General features: G+C 48.0%; 1 protein-coding gene across 1 annotated transcript in view; it reads left to right on the top strand.

Moving 5' to 3' along the window:
* Positions 1–1,309: 1,309 nt before the first annotated feature.
* Positions 1,310–15,218, top strand: part of MED10 (mediator complex subunit 10) — a 44,303-nt gene continuing 30,394 nt past the window's right edge. The window contains exon 1 of the mRNA XM_069556120.1: positions 1,310–1,932. The gene's annotated coding sequence lies outside the window, so the exon portion shown is untranslated. The remainder of the gene's footprint in view (positions 1,933–15,218) is intronic.

Below are 15,218 nucleotides of genomic sequence, written 5' to 3' on the forward strand. Positions count from 1 at the left end.
AATTCCCCCAAGAAGAGTTCTGAGTGTTGGTGACATCGTGTGCCACAACAATGTCTAATTATATGAGAAATTGTTAAATTATAAAACGTGACGTTGGGAAAGTGAACTGAGTCTCCCGCAGGTACAATGACATGCCTCTCCATCTGACATTGGATGCAGAGAGCGAATGTCATACGGGCTCCCGCCACCATTCTAAACACGAGCCTCATCAGGAAACATGCCAGAGTGACAAAGCCAGTGGAAAAGGAACCCTCTTCTTATTTGGCCTCTGATATTTGCACGGTGATGTGATAAGACTGGTTGTTTAAGGTTAATCAATGCCAACTGGAAAGTTAATCTTGACTTATTTTCTTGCTTTTTATTTTCTTCCACGACTTTGTTTTGATTTCATAATTATTTACATTCTTCCACTGATGCTGACTGGTTTGGATGAATGAATGTGGCATCTGAAAACACTGACAACTTAGAATCAGAGTCTGGAGGGGGCATGCAAGCAGGTTTCTCAGCACGATCGTCCCTGGGGAGGGCATGTTCTTTGGTGGCCTTCCCTGTATAGCAGGGTGTTTGCAGCCTTCTGGTTCTATAGCTACTGGATGTCTACAGAAACCCCCTCCCTTGTGAGGACCAGAAGTGTCTCCAGATACTGCCAAGTAACCTTGTGGAGGGACACCATTGCCCCCGTGGCAAACCTCTGGATTACAGAAAGAGGGTAAAGCGTTTGGCAAGGACAGAAGGCCTAGGGCTACATGTGAGTGAACTCTGAGCTGCCGACTCGCAAGGCCTCCTGCTGGAGTACTGAGAAAGCCAAGCAAACCTCTCGCCTCCGGGCAGTTCCACCTTCCAAAGCCAGTCATCTTGTTTATTTTCCCAGGTTTACATGATTAAATCAAACACAGAGTTATTGATAAAGCAGAAATGAATGATGTTGCATCAGTCTGCTAGGGCTCTCCTAACCAAAAAAAAAAAAAAAATCACAGACAGAGCAGCTGAGACAACAGGAATTTATTTTCTCAATGTTCTAGAGTCTGGAAGTCTGAGGTCAGGGCTGGGGCTGGTGGGACCGCCTTCCTCAGCTTGCAGATGGCTCCTTCCTGCTGTGTCCTCACATGGCATTTCTCTATGTGCTCAGAGGGAGACGGGGGGAGGGGGAGAGAGCCCACCTGCATGTCTCCTTTCTTCCATGAAGAACACCCTGGATCAGGCTCATACCCTCCAATCTCTTTGACCTTCCTCACCTCCTTAGAAGCTCCGCCTCCAAATACAGTCACTTGGAGGGCTGGGGCTTCAACGTGTGAGTTTTGGAGGACACAATTCAGTCCAGGACAAATGCCAGAACTGTAGCTCTGACCAGAGATTCCCAGGACACATTCAGTCCCAGGGAATCAGCAGGAGGAGCCTCCGCTTTGAATCACGTCTGCCCTTCTCCAGGCCCCCCTCGGCGTGGTAGCATTTATTAATGTCTCGTTCGGGGCTCTCTGATCTCCCGAACTGTGGAATGGCTGCTGCTCTCTGTTTGCTCATCTGGAGTGGTGGCGAGCCAGGATGGACTGAACCAGACCGAGTGGCCTGCAGCTGGCCCTGCTGAAGTGCAGGCTCTCCTGCTCCTGGCACTCAGTTTCCCTGCTGGGTGATGAGCTTCCTGAATCCCTCCTGATTTCGAGTGCCCCTGGGCAACCCGACTGTTTGGAGGACGCTGCAAGATAAGAGAAAGAGCACGGGCTCGTTGGAGTCCAGGGAAGAGCTCTCTGTTTACCTGCACCAGCCGCTGGGCCACGCACCATGGGTGCAAGACAGAGCCACCCGGAGCGCTGCATCTTCGGCAGATGGAGAGGGGTTGATCAGCTGGGGACCAATGGCCGGGACGCTGAGTGACAGGGAGAAAGGTCCACAGAGTTGGGAAGCCCTTGAGCAGGGGCTTTGTCTACTTTGGGGGTAAGTCACAGAGGGCTTCCTGGAGGAAGCGGCAGCTGAGTCAAAATGATTTTATGTAGCAATCTGCACATTTGTTTTAGAAATTTAAATGGAGGCCAGGATATTTTCTCTGGGAGATTTGATTCACATCTTCCAGGACATTTTAATTACTTTGAAACTGGTTATGTTAAAATGAAATTTGGGATTATTTATTTAAAAGATTTTAATCAAATTGCCCTAATTAAGGATGTTCCTTAAATTAAAGGGCAAGAGATGCATCTTTTTCGTTTCTTTATAGAAGCAGGAATGCCTGGAAGGAAAGAGCTTTGCTAAGAGGCAGCCCAGGAAGCTGAGATCCTAGAAGGTGTTGCTCAGACATCTCTGATGTGCCCGGGTCCCAAGACAGGTGCAGGAACCCAGGGCTCATCTAAAATGTCCCTCAGGAGGGTGGGCTTGTGAACAACTAGGAGCCAAATGGTGTCAAACTACTGCGGAGAGTAGACAGCACTCTTGTTTTTTAACGGAGCGGGACTTGAATGAGTTTGCATATTGAACAATCTCCTTTAACAATATATGTGTTTAAAGGAGACTGTGCAGAGCTCACTGGTCTTATGGTTTCGATTTGTATTTTGTCCAGATCTGACCCCCTTCCTTTCCCAGTTTCCTCCTGTTCTGACAGGGGGTTTGGGTTCCAAGCAGTCTGCTGTGTTCCTGCAGGCTTCCCACCTGACCCTTCCGACTCCGCCCGCTGGGTGTGGAGCGCCCTGCACCACCCCGCAAGCAGTTTCGTGTTACCAGCTGGAGGTCCCGCCATCCCCACCCCCACCTGGAGACAGAGTCCAGTCCCCCAGACTAAGGGCTCATTCCTACAGGACCCACCTCCCTCCCTAGGCCACTTCCAAGGCCCGCTCACCTGTGCTTCCGACCTACCTATGGTTATAGGTCCAGTGATGCCCCGCCTTCCTCGGGTTTGACTAATTTCCTAGAGCGGCTCACAGAGCTGCAACGTCTTACTTCCTGGCTCTCCTATTATAAAAGGAAGGACGTGGGAAGAGGCAGATGGCAGAGACGCGGAGCACGAGGCGTGGGGGAGGGGCTGGGAGCCCCGGTCATCTCAGCGCCAGAGTCCCTGGATTTTCTCCTGTTCACAAGCCAGAAGCCCTCCCACTCCAGCTTCTTATGGGGGCTTCAGTACAGAGCAAGGATCAGTTGCGTCGTTCAATCTCCAGCCTCTGCTCCCGTGAGTTCGGGGTGGAACTGAAAGATCCACCGTCTAAAGCACTCTAAAAGGTGGAGTCCCTGCCCACCCGCCCTCCTCCTTACTGCCTTCCAAAATCATCTCATTAACAGAACGCTAGACACAGGACTCGCCAAGGGTTCTAGGAGCTCTGTGCCAGAACCGGGGCTCAAGTATCTCGTTCTTTCTTTTCTTTTTATTGACGTAAAGCTGATTCACAAGTCATGCTCTTTTCAGGGGTACAGCTCGGTGAGTCAGTTATATATGTTTACATAACCGTTTTTAGATTCTTTCCCCATACAGGTCATTACAGAGGACTGAGTTGACCTCCCTGTTCTATATGGTAGGTTCTTATTCGTGATGTGTAGTAATGTGTACATGTCAGTCCCAGGTGGGAAGATCCCCTGGAGGAGGAAATGGCAACCCACTCCAGTATTCTTGCCTAGAGAATTCCATGGACAGAGGAGCCTGGCGGGCTAAGTCCACGGAGTTGCAGAGAGTCGGACACTCCTGAACTGACTGAGCACTGCCATCACCTCATGTGTCAACCCAACCTCCCAGCTTATCCCTTACAAATCACAGTATCACATCGCCAAGCCCGTTTCTGAGATGACTCAGCGTCTTGTTGGGAAAGGAGAAATCCTTCCAGATGAGGATGTGGGATGCTTCTGTAATCCTTGAGTCTTAACCTTGGTTGCACTCTATTGAATGACCTAATAAATAACAATTTAAAAACAATTAAATGAAAATCTCTGAGACTTCCTCCGAAGATTCCGACATGCAGGAGAAGAATAAGCCCTGTTCTAGAACAACCTTGGGAGAAAAGGAGTACTTGGGCTCTGGAAGACATTTGCAGGATTCCCACGATGCGTATGTGGGGGCAGGATGTGGATGCAGAGCTTCTGGGTTGTTCCTGACCAGTAGCTCCCAGCTTTGCCGCCCATCTGAATCACTGGAACTGTTTTGAAAACCTTTGTGTCCATCCCACATGCCATGTCAATGGACCATAAGCTCCACAGACACATCAGTTTATTATTATTATTTTTTAATGTTCAGCCAGGTTTGAGAACCAGGGTTGTAGACCAGGAGTCCTCACCCATGAAGGTGCATCCGAGTGACCCCAAGAGTGTGCTCATAGGTCACTGTCCCTCTTCTACCCCAATTCCTGATTCAGCCAGTGCACCTCCAACACACCAGGTGATGCAAATGCTCCCTTGCAGAACCTCCTTCCAGGTCAAGCTAAGTCTCCTGGATTTCTCCTGGACACAGGCTAGTTCTGCAGCCCCTACAAAGGAGACCAGTACGTCCAAGTAGACAAGTGTCCACAGTGCTCTGGACCAGGTAGACGTACACTCTGTTTGAGGAACAGAGTCACGGGCTCACTGTCGCTACAGAGGAAGCACTCCCGTGCCTCCTTGTCTTTGATCCTCGGTGGCTTCAATCTGCCTTACCTGAATTTGGCCATAGGCTGTCACTGTTGAATGGCCAAAGACAACAGGACATTCAAAGAGACGACTGCATTCCAGACATTGATGATCCCTTCCCCCCACACTTCCGTGATGCTCAAGAAAATTAATCAAGGATTAATTTAGTCAAAGCTATGGTCTTTCCAGTAGTCATGTATGGATGTGAGAGTTGGACCATGAAGAAGGTTGAGCATTAAAGAATTTCGAATTGTGGTATCAGAGAAAACTCTTGAGAGTCCCTTGGACTGCAAGGAGATCAAACCAGTCAATCCTAAGGGAAATCAACCCTGAATATTCATTGGAAGGACTGATGCTGAAGCTGGAGCTCCAATCCTTTGGCTGCCTGATGCGAAGAGCTGACTCATTGGAAAAGACCCTGATGCTGGGAAAGATTGAAGGCAGGAGGAGAAGGGGATGACAGAGGATGAGATGGTTGGAAGGCATCACTAACTCAGTGGATATGAATCTAAGCAAACTCCAGGAGATGGAGAAGGACAGGGAAGCCTGGTGTGCTGCCATCCATGGGGTTGCAAAGAGTCTCACACGCCTTAGCGACTGAACAATACAAGTTATTCAGGATAAGGCGAGATAAATTATTCAGCAGTTAGTTTGACATTTAGAAAGCTATTTATAAAAATGATCATTTCTCAAGAAAATAAAAATAGTGAGAAAACTAAAAATTGGCAGTTCTAGCAGCGGGAGATAATGTTATGCAGAAGCATTTTCAGGGTTTCCTTAAAACATATTTTGGGTTTATTCAGGGTTCTTTCTCCTTGCTGACATTCAGCTATTCCTCTGGCAAGATACTCCAATCTTCCTTTTTTTTTTTTTTCTTTCAACATTGTCAGTTTTAAAACTGCTTAGCTGTTCATTGCTGTGCCAACATCACATCAGCATTGTCATCTTCTGGGGGTGGGTCAGCTCCTCTCGGTCCTCTCTTAGCCCTGGACAGTGGAGGAGGAAGAACTGGAATCTGTGTTCCATGGGTGGGTGTTTGGTGGCATCACACAGGAAGCTCTGTGATGCCACACACAGGAGAACGTTTTTTAAACTCTCAGTTCAAGTAGGAGGTGATGCTCTTCCCTATGAGAATTTACATCTCCTCTCTCTCCCTCCATCCTGCCCACTCCTCGCGGGGATCTATCAAGGGCACAGCTGATGAAACGTGCCCTGTTCAGAGGGACGACACCACAGGATGGTGGGACAGACTCGGAGTGCTGTGTGGGTCCCTCTCAGGCTCCCTGAGTGAAGGCTCAGAGCAGACATGGCCCACTGGCACGGGTCCGCCAGGTAATAGCACCGCTCAAGCAGCCCAGACCACACGTGGGAAGAATAACGTGGCTCTCACAAGTCTGGATGCGCTGGGATGGTGTCCATCCTGATTTGGGGCTGGAATTAGTTCTTTGAGGAGTCTTATCAGAATCCACCAAATACCATGCCCAGTCGGCTATGAGCTGTAAGTATAGTCCATTGATAATGCTTTTAATGGTGTGGGGCCAACATTCTCAACAGATCCCTTGGGTTTATAAGGCTCCAAGTCAAGGTGTCCTTTTGGGTGTCATTAAACACAGCTATGTACCCGGGGAACCCCTGCAGAATTATTATTATTCGCTGTGTGCTGTGTGTGCTCACACATGTCTGACTCTTTGTGACCCTCCAGACTGTAGCCCACCAGGCTCCGCTGTCCATGGGATTCTCCAGGCAAGAATACTGGAGAGGGTTGCCATGCCCTCCTCCAGGGTGTCTTCCCCACTTGGTGATCGAACCCCAGTCTCCTGCATTGTAGGTGGATTCTTTACCCACTGAACCACCCGAGAAGTCTAGGTATCGTTAGAATGTCCCTCAATGTTTCTTCTTGGAGGTTTTCTTTCATGTTGATACTGAGGATGTTTGGGGGAGGAAGGGGAGGTCTTCTGCAGCCATCACATCGGGGGCACCTGATTTGGACACGACATCCTGGGCAGGATAACCCTGATCATATGGAGTGGAGATTCCCAGATTTTTCCACCATAACGTTATTCTCTCCCCTTGCCATATTCTGTCTTTTGGAATCAAGGGTCATGGAGTTGAGCCCACACCTTGATGGGGCAAGAATGATGTTATGTTCTACCTGCTGGAGGGGGGAAGTAGTTACATGGACCTTCTGGGTTCGTTCCTGAGCAGGGCTTTCATGAGAAGTGGGTGCAGATGTTCCCGGACTTTATCTCTTTGCAGACAACAGGTGATGCAAACGTCAGCGTCTCCGACATTTCTTCTTCAGGGATGACCACGACGGACACTGGTGCTTGGTTCCCAGGGGGCTCATGCAATGAACACGCCGTGGCTCTTGTGCTGGAAGGGACTTCTCGTCAAAAGCATGAGTAGGCTATGTGAGTCCAAGTGGATGGCTTGTCCACTGTGCCCTCTTTTGGAGAGTTGCACTGACTACCTCAGCTTGAGACCTACCGCAAGGCTGGGGAATGAGGAGGAGCCTCCCTGACAACAGGTGAAAGTGAAAGTCCCTCAGTCGTGTCCGACTCTTTGTGACCCCGTGGACTATACAGTCCATGGAATTCTCCAGGCCAGAATACTGGCGTGGGTAGCCTTTCCTTTCTCCAGGGGATCTTCCCAACCAAGGGATCGAACCCAGGTCTCCCGTATTGCAGGCAGATTCTTTACCAGCTGAACCACAAGGGAAGCTCAAGAATACTGGAGTGGGTGGCCTATCCCTTCTCTAGCAGATCTTCCCGACCCAGGAATCGAACCGGGGTCTCCTGCATTGCAGGCGGATTCTTTACCAGCTGAGCTGCCCTGGAAGCCTGGCAACAGGTAGACAGTCTTAATTAACAGAGACATCACAAGACAGTTTCCTGAAAGAGGCGGAACTGACAACCTCCTCTCTCAAAGCTGTAATTAAAGAAACAGTGGAGAAATGTTATCTTCTCCAATTCTGCACATTCAAACTTACCTGTCACAAACTATTGTTAAACTCCCTCTTCTGTGTCAAAAGCCTGCTTGTCGAGATCATTTACACTTGAGTGGGTTCGCTAACAGAGGTTTACTTCTTTAAAAGGCTCGCCAGGTCTGGGGGGCTGGGTTGTGACAGTTCAAATCCACTTTCTGTCTATCAATTATTTCAGTTACTCATGCTGGGAACAATCTTGTTGAAAATCTAACCTTTTCAGGTGCATTTTCTTTCCTATTAGGTTTTTGCATGGGATGTCAACAGTGTTATCAAAAAGAGATTGGGGTCTGGAAGCTATTAATTGAGCTCTTCCCAGGGAGCTTTACATTCTTCTCTGATGTGCAATCTCCCAACTTTCACTAGCTATCCATTTTACACATGATAGTGTATATAAGTTCATGCTGCTCTCTCCGTTTGTCCCGTCCTCTCCTTCCGCCACTATATCCACGAGTCCATTCTCAACATCTTTGTCTCCATTCAGTTCAGTTCAGTTCAGTCGCTCAGTCGTGCCCGACTCTTTGTGACCCCCTGGACTGCAGCACGCCAGGCCTCCCTGTCCATCACCAACTCCTGGAGTTCACTCAAACTCATGTCTGCTGAGTCGGTGATGCCATCCAGGCATCTCATCCTCTGTCGTCCCCTTCCCCTCCTGGCCTCAATCTTTCCCAGCATCAGGTTTTTTCTAATGAGTCAGTTCTTTGCATCAGGTGGCCAAAGTACTGGAGTTTCAGCTTCAGCATCAGTCCTTCCAATGAACACCCAGGACTGATTTCCTTTAGGACGGACTGCTTGGATCCCCTTGCTGTCCAAGGGACTCTCAAGAGTCTTCTCCAACACCACAGTTAAAAAACATCAATTCTTCAGTGCTCAGCTTTCTTTATAGTCCAACTCTCACATCCATACATGACCACTGGAAAAACCATAGCCTTGACTAGACGGACCTTTGTTGGCAAAGTAATGACTCTGCTTTTTAATATGCTGTCCAGGTTGGTCATAGCTTTCCTTCCAAGGAGCAAGGGTCTTTTAATTTCATGTCTCCATTGCTGCCCTATAAATAGGTTCATCAGTACCATTTGTTTTTTTTAGATTCCATATATATGCACTAATAGACAGTATTGGTTTTTCTTTTTCTGACTTACTTCACTCTGAATAACAGGCTCTAGGTTCATCCACCTCATTAGAACCAACTCGAATTCGTTCTTTTTTATGGCTGAGTAATTGCTCCGTTGTCTAGATGTACCGCAGCTTCTTTACCGATTCATCAGCTGATGGACATCCAGCTTGCTTCCATGTCCTGGCTGTTGCATAGTGTTGCTGTGAGCATCGGGGTACATGTGTCTTTCAGAATGCTGGTTTTCTCAGGGTATACACCCACCCCCCTGAGGAAACTAAAATCAAAACCCCCAATGCAGCAGTTTTTATTTGTGATACTGACTTATTGATGAGTCAGGAGAGGAAGCACCCTTTACCCCCATGGGATCCACCTGGCCTTGCTCTCTTGGAGGCAGAAAAGGAAACAAGGCTGGTACTCAGGTGGGAAGGTCAGCCCGGGGCTTGTGCTGAGGTGGTGGTGTCCTGGGTGAGGAGGCAGCGTGTGTGCCTGGACGGTACTCAGAGCTGGTGACGCTGTGGGCGTCCCACTGTCTTATCACAGTCATACAGAGACCACTATCTGCACTCACTTCGGCTTGATCGGTCCCAAGAGTCCGGTCTGATTTTTTTTTTTTTTTCTCAAGTCTGCTTGCTCTGGAATTGGACTATTGAGAGGGATCCATTCTAGACACGTCCGTGTGAAATCCTCATGGAGGCCACTGCATGAGGGGGTGAGGGGGAGAAATGAACTTCTCTGTAAGACCAGCCAAGGATCTGAAATTAGAGGGCCTGGGGGTTGGCTTATTCCGTCTGCAGGACCCTGTTTGTCAAGGAGCTGGCATGCCCCTCTGCCACCTTCCCCACCATGCCACTGGTCTGTCCTGGCCTCAAGGTGCTGGGGGTGGAAGGTGCAGAGTACCCCGACTCTGCTGACCTGCAGCTCGAGAGAAGTCTCAGAAGGAGACCTGTGCTTGGAATGGTGCATTCTGAGACATGGAGGGTTTCCTGCCACATCAGTAAACAAGGATGTCACAGTCTTCGGCGATTCCAGCCCTCTGATGTGAACCAGTGAGCCCTGAGGATGTTCAGGAAGGAGAATACCTGCCATCTAGCAGTCATCAGACTACAGCCACTCCCTCGGGTGAGCATAGCCAAAGCTGTGGTCTTTCCAGTAGTCCTGTACGGATGTGAGAGTTGGACCATAGAGAAGGCTGAGCACCGAAGAATTCATGCTTCTGAACTGTGGTGTTGGAGAAGACTCTTGAGAGTCCCTTGGACTGCAAGGGAATCAAACCAATCCATCCTAAAGGAAATCAACACTGAATATTCATTGGAAGGACTGATGCTAAAGCTGAAGCTCCAATCATTTGACCACTTGATGCAAAGAGCCACCTCATTGGAAAAGACTCTGATGCTGGGAAAGATTGAGGGCAGGAGGAAAAGGGGGCAACAGAGGAAGAGATGGTTGGATGGCATCACCAGCTTGATGGACCTGAGTTTGAGCAAGCTCCGGGAGATAGTGAAGGACAGGGAAGCCTGGCGCGCTGCAGTCCAGGGGGTCGCAAAGAGTCGGACACGACTGAGGGACTGAACAACAGGAGCAAAGGAAGCTCAGCATGTGAAGAGCACAGGACACTGGCTCCGGGTGGCTGAGAAGCCTGTGAAAGGAAAGACTTCAGTGAGCCGGACTCCTGCATCTTCCATACGATAGGAAGGTGCCAAATTCCTTACCTTGGGATAAATGGTTTGCTTTATTTACCAATAACCTTTGGATATTCAGGCTCCCTGTCCTTTGTTGCAAAACTTTTCTGTGAGCTAGCTCCTCCCCTCACCTCCTTGGAGCCGTTCTCTCATGATCACTTGAGATGCTGCCTCCTGGGCCTGAGTCCTAAAAATTCCCACCGAAGAAAACAGAACTCTCAACCTTTAGATTGCGTGTGCTTTTTTCAGCCTACAATTCTGTCATTGAAAACACACATCTTTCTTCCTTATGACCGCCAGCTCATTCCCAAGAGTTTCCTGGGTTGACATTTAAATAAATCCTCTGTTCTTTTTAGATTCGATTGCCTTTATTAAAAGAGGACCCTGTGAACACAGAACAAAATTAAAGGCAGGGAGAGTGAGAGCGGGAGAGAAAGAATGGACGCCGGGGCCCTGTGCTCACTGCTGGCTCCTGTCTGACCTTGCCTTTGGTCGTCCTGCTGAGTCAGGTCGCTGCCCACAGAGCAGCTGGCTCTGCCGTAAACCTGTGTTTTTCCAGGGAAGCTCTTGGCTTGGAACAGGCATTCCTGGGGCTGTTGGAATCGAGAGGGGGCAGCAGGCCAGAAACTAGACGGCCTCTCTGAGAGGGACCTGGCCGACCAGACAAGGTGACCACAGCTATGTAACCTCTGGGGTGGACGCCCAGCCCTGGCCGTCATGAGTCAGGAGTTATATCGCTGTATTTCCCTAACTCCACCATCGTGCTGTTGACCTTGAGGGTGAGCGAGGCAGGCAGCCTATTGAATGGGACTTGGTCAAAGAGGAATGGGCTTCATGGCTGAGATTTCCTGCTCACTGGTGCTTGTGCCAGGAAAGTAAGTCACCATATCAATTTCAAAGTACTGATAGGAGCATCTGTGGAGGCTTTTAATCAAGCTTACTCATTTAAACAAGATCATCCACCTGCATTATGTAACCAGACAGGTATATTCGCACCTCTGGTGCCTGGAGAATCCTAGGGACGTGGAGCCTGGTAGGCTGCCGTCTATGGGGTCGCACAGAGTTGGATACGACTGAAGCGACTTAGCAGCAGCAGCAGTGTCTAAAATTCAGTGTCGACGTCATAATTCAAGATAAAATAGGTCCCTTGGCTGGAGAAACACTGAGGTGGACATGACTGCTTTTAAAGCCATTTTTAATGCATTTCTCACCAAGGCATGCTGAAGTTGGAACTTCTGTGCAACCTGGAATGAGTCAAAAACTCCACAGACTTCAGTGACTACACTCTGCCACCAGATCAGAGAAGCCGCTGAAGGGGCTGGTGCTGGCGGCATGTTCCGCAGGGAGACAGATTTTATTTTTATTTGTGATAAGAAACATGGTGCTGGGACAGCCCCTGGGGGGCCTTGTCCCCAGAGCCTCGTCTCACAGATGAGCGAGCTGGAGCCCGGAGGAGGATGAGGGAGCCTCAGAGGCGGCCCCCAGGGAGGGTGGGGCAGCGCTGCTCTGCGGGAACGGCCCTGCGGACATCGCCACCGCTTGGTCGGGGGAAGCGGGCCTCCGCTGGCCTCTCGGGTGGCTTGGTCGCCCCACCTACCCCTCAACCCCATGTTCTCAAAGCCTCTTTTCTTCTCTCTTGACATTTCCCTCCCGGGATTCGACCGTAACCACCTACTTCCTAAGAACGCAGAAATCCATCAGACAGGACAGTCAGGAGACCGGTGGTCAGGAGCAGCCCGGGTCATCACCCACGGCTGATTCGGTCCTGCTCTGAAACCCCCTGGGCCAAATCAGGACGTGGGAGAGCCCAGATGGATAAAAGAGGACCGTGTGTGTGCCAATTGGTCGGGAAACAAATACTTTCCACTGGGATTCTGGATGCTGATGGGCATTTATTTAGAAGTTAACAAGCAGGGAGGGATGGACTGGGAGATTGGGATCAACAAATACACACTGCTGTGTATAAAATACACACTACTACATATAAAACACACACTACTACATATAAAACACACACTGCTACATATAAAATACACACTGCTACATAGAAAACACACTACTACATATAAAATACACACTGCTACATATAGAATACACACTACTACATATAAAACACACACTACTACATATAAAATACACACTACTACATATAAAACACACACTGCTACATATGAAATACACACTGCTACATAGAAAACACACTACTACATATAAAATACACACTGCTACATATAAAATGCATATTGCTATGTATAAAATACACACTACTACATATAAAATGCACACTGCTACGTATAAAATGCACACTACTATCTATAAAATGCACACTCAGTTCAGTTCAGTTCAGTTCAGTTCAGTCGCTCAGTCATGTCTGACTCTTTGCAACCCCATTAATCGCAGCATGCCAGGCCTCCCTGTCCATCACCAACTCCCAGAGTTCACTCAGACTCACGTCCATCGAGTCCGTGATGCCATCCAGCCATCTTATCCTCTGTCGTCCCCTTCTCCTCCTGCCCCCAATCCCTCCCAGCAGCAGAGTCTTTTCCAATGAGTCAACTCTTCGCATGAGGTGGCCAAAGGACTGGAGTTTCAGCTTTAGCATCATTCCTTCCAAAGAAACCCCAGGGCACTACTACGTATAAAATGCACACTACTACATATAAAACAGCAGCCCACTCCAGCATTCTTGCCTGGAGAATCCCATGGACAGAGGAGCCTGGCGGCCTACAGTCCACAGGGTTGCAAAGAGTAGGACACAACTGAAGTGACTTAGCATACACAGCCACATATATAAAATAGATAACTAATAAAGACTGCATGTATATGAGACCACCTTACCCACCTGTTGAGAAATCTCTGTGCAGGTCAAGAAGCAACAGTTAGAACTGGACATGGAACAACAGACTTGGTTCCAAATCGCGAAAGGAGTATGTCAAGGCTGTATATTGTCACCCTGCTTATTTAACCTATATGCAGAGTACATCATATGAAATGCTGGGCTGGATGAAGCACAATCTGGAATCAAGATTGCTGGGAGAAATATCTGTAACCTCAGATACACGGATGACACCATCCTTATGGCAGAAAGTGAAGAAGAACTAAAGAGCCTCTTGATGAAAGTGAAAGAGGAGAGTGAAAAAGTTGGCTTAAAACTCATGAGCTTATGGCATCTGGTCCCATCACTTCATGGCAAACATATGGGGAAACAATGGAAACAGTGACGACTTTATTTTCTTGGGCTCCAAAATCACTGCAGATGGTGACTGCAGCCATGAAATGAAAAGATGCTTGCTCCTTGGAAGATAACTATAACCAACCTAGACAGCATATTAAAAAGCAGAGACATTACTTTGCTGACAAAGGTCTGTCTAGTCAAAGCTGTGGTTTTTCAAGTAGTCATGTATGGATATGAGTTGGACCATAAAGAAGGCTGAGCACTGAGGAATTGGTGCTTTTGAACTGTGGTGTTGAAGACTCTTGAGGGTCCCTTAGACTACAAGGAGATCCAATCAGTCCATCCTAAAGGAAATCAGTCCTGAATGTTCATTGGAAAGACTGATGTTGAAGCTGAAACTCCAATACTTTGGCCACTTGATTGGAAGAACTGACTTATTGGAAAAGACCCTGATGCTGGGAAAGGTTGAAGGCAGGAGGAGAAGGGGATGACAGAGGATGAGATGGTTGGATGGCATCATCGATTTGATGGACATGAGTTTGACTATGCTCTGGGAGTTGGTGATGGACAGGGAAGCCTGGAGTGCTGCAATCCAGGGGGTCGAAAAGAGTTGGACACGACTAGCAACTGAACTGAGTATAGCATAGGGAACTGTAGTCAATACTGCATAATGGCTTATAGGAGAAAAGAATCTAAAAAATGGTATATATATGTATATGTATAAGTGATTCACTTTGCTGTACCTGAAACTGATACAACATTGTAAATCAACTATACTTCAATAAAAATTTAAAAAGAGAAATTAACAGGAATTTAATGTGCATGTAAATATATTATATAGCACTAAACACTACTGTATACAAAATGAGAGACTTCCCTGGTGGCTCAGATGGTAGAGAATCTGTCTGCAGTGCAGGACACCCCAGTTTAATCCCTGGGCTGGGAAGATCCTCTGGAGAAGGGACTGGCTACTCCCTCCAGTATTCTTGTCTAGGGAATCCCATGGATAGAGGAGCCTGGCAGGCTACAGTCCATGAGGTCAAAAAGAGTCAGACACGGCTCACTGACTGACTTTCACTTTCATATACTAAATAAATGCTAAAGAATACTAAAACTCATCAACTAGGATCTAGCCACATGTCTCTAATATGATGTTAATCACCCAGAGATTACCTTTGCCAATCATGGTTTCCTGACCTGTTTTTTAATGGTCCATGTGGTTCTGGAGGGAACAGTCCTAGAGAACGTGTTGGTGAGCATTTATCCACACATCCACATTCCTGTGGCTTGCAGCTCCTCTGGCCTCCGTTGTTTAACTTGCTGTGTGATGTGGTCAAATTGCTTATAAGCGCTGTTCTTCCCCAGGTACAGGGAAGGCATCGGAGTGTATCACCTGATTCTTCAAATCTCTGACCCCTCTTCAGATCCTTCTCCACTGCTTCTGAGAGCTCCATGAAGAATATCGGAGGACAATCTGGTTTCTGAAAATTCAGCTGCACATTGAAGCAATAATGTTTAGAATGGATTCGAGCGAATGTCTAGGGTCTTCCCTGTCCTTTAAAGTAAGGCATCTGGAATGCTCATCCTATACTTCTCAGATAATTTTTATATTTTTCAGGGTCTGTTGGGACCTAGAACACCCCAGATTTCTGTTATCAGGATTCATGCTCACATATTAACCAACTGGAAGCA

This window comes from Ovis canadensis, chromosome 16 (genome assembly GCF_042477335.2).
Source record: "Ovis canadensis isolate MfBH-ARS-UI-01 breed Bighorn chromosome 16, ARS-UI_OviCan_v2, whole genome shotgun sequence".
Lineage (NCBI taxonomy): Eukaryota > Metazoa > Chordata > Mammalia > Artiodactyla > Bovidae > Ovis > Ovis canadensis.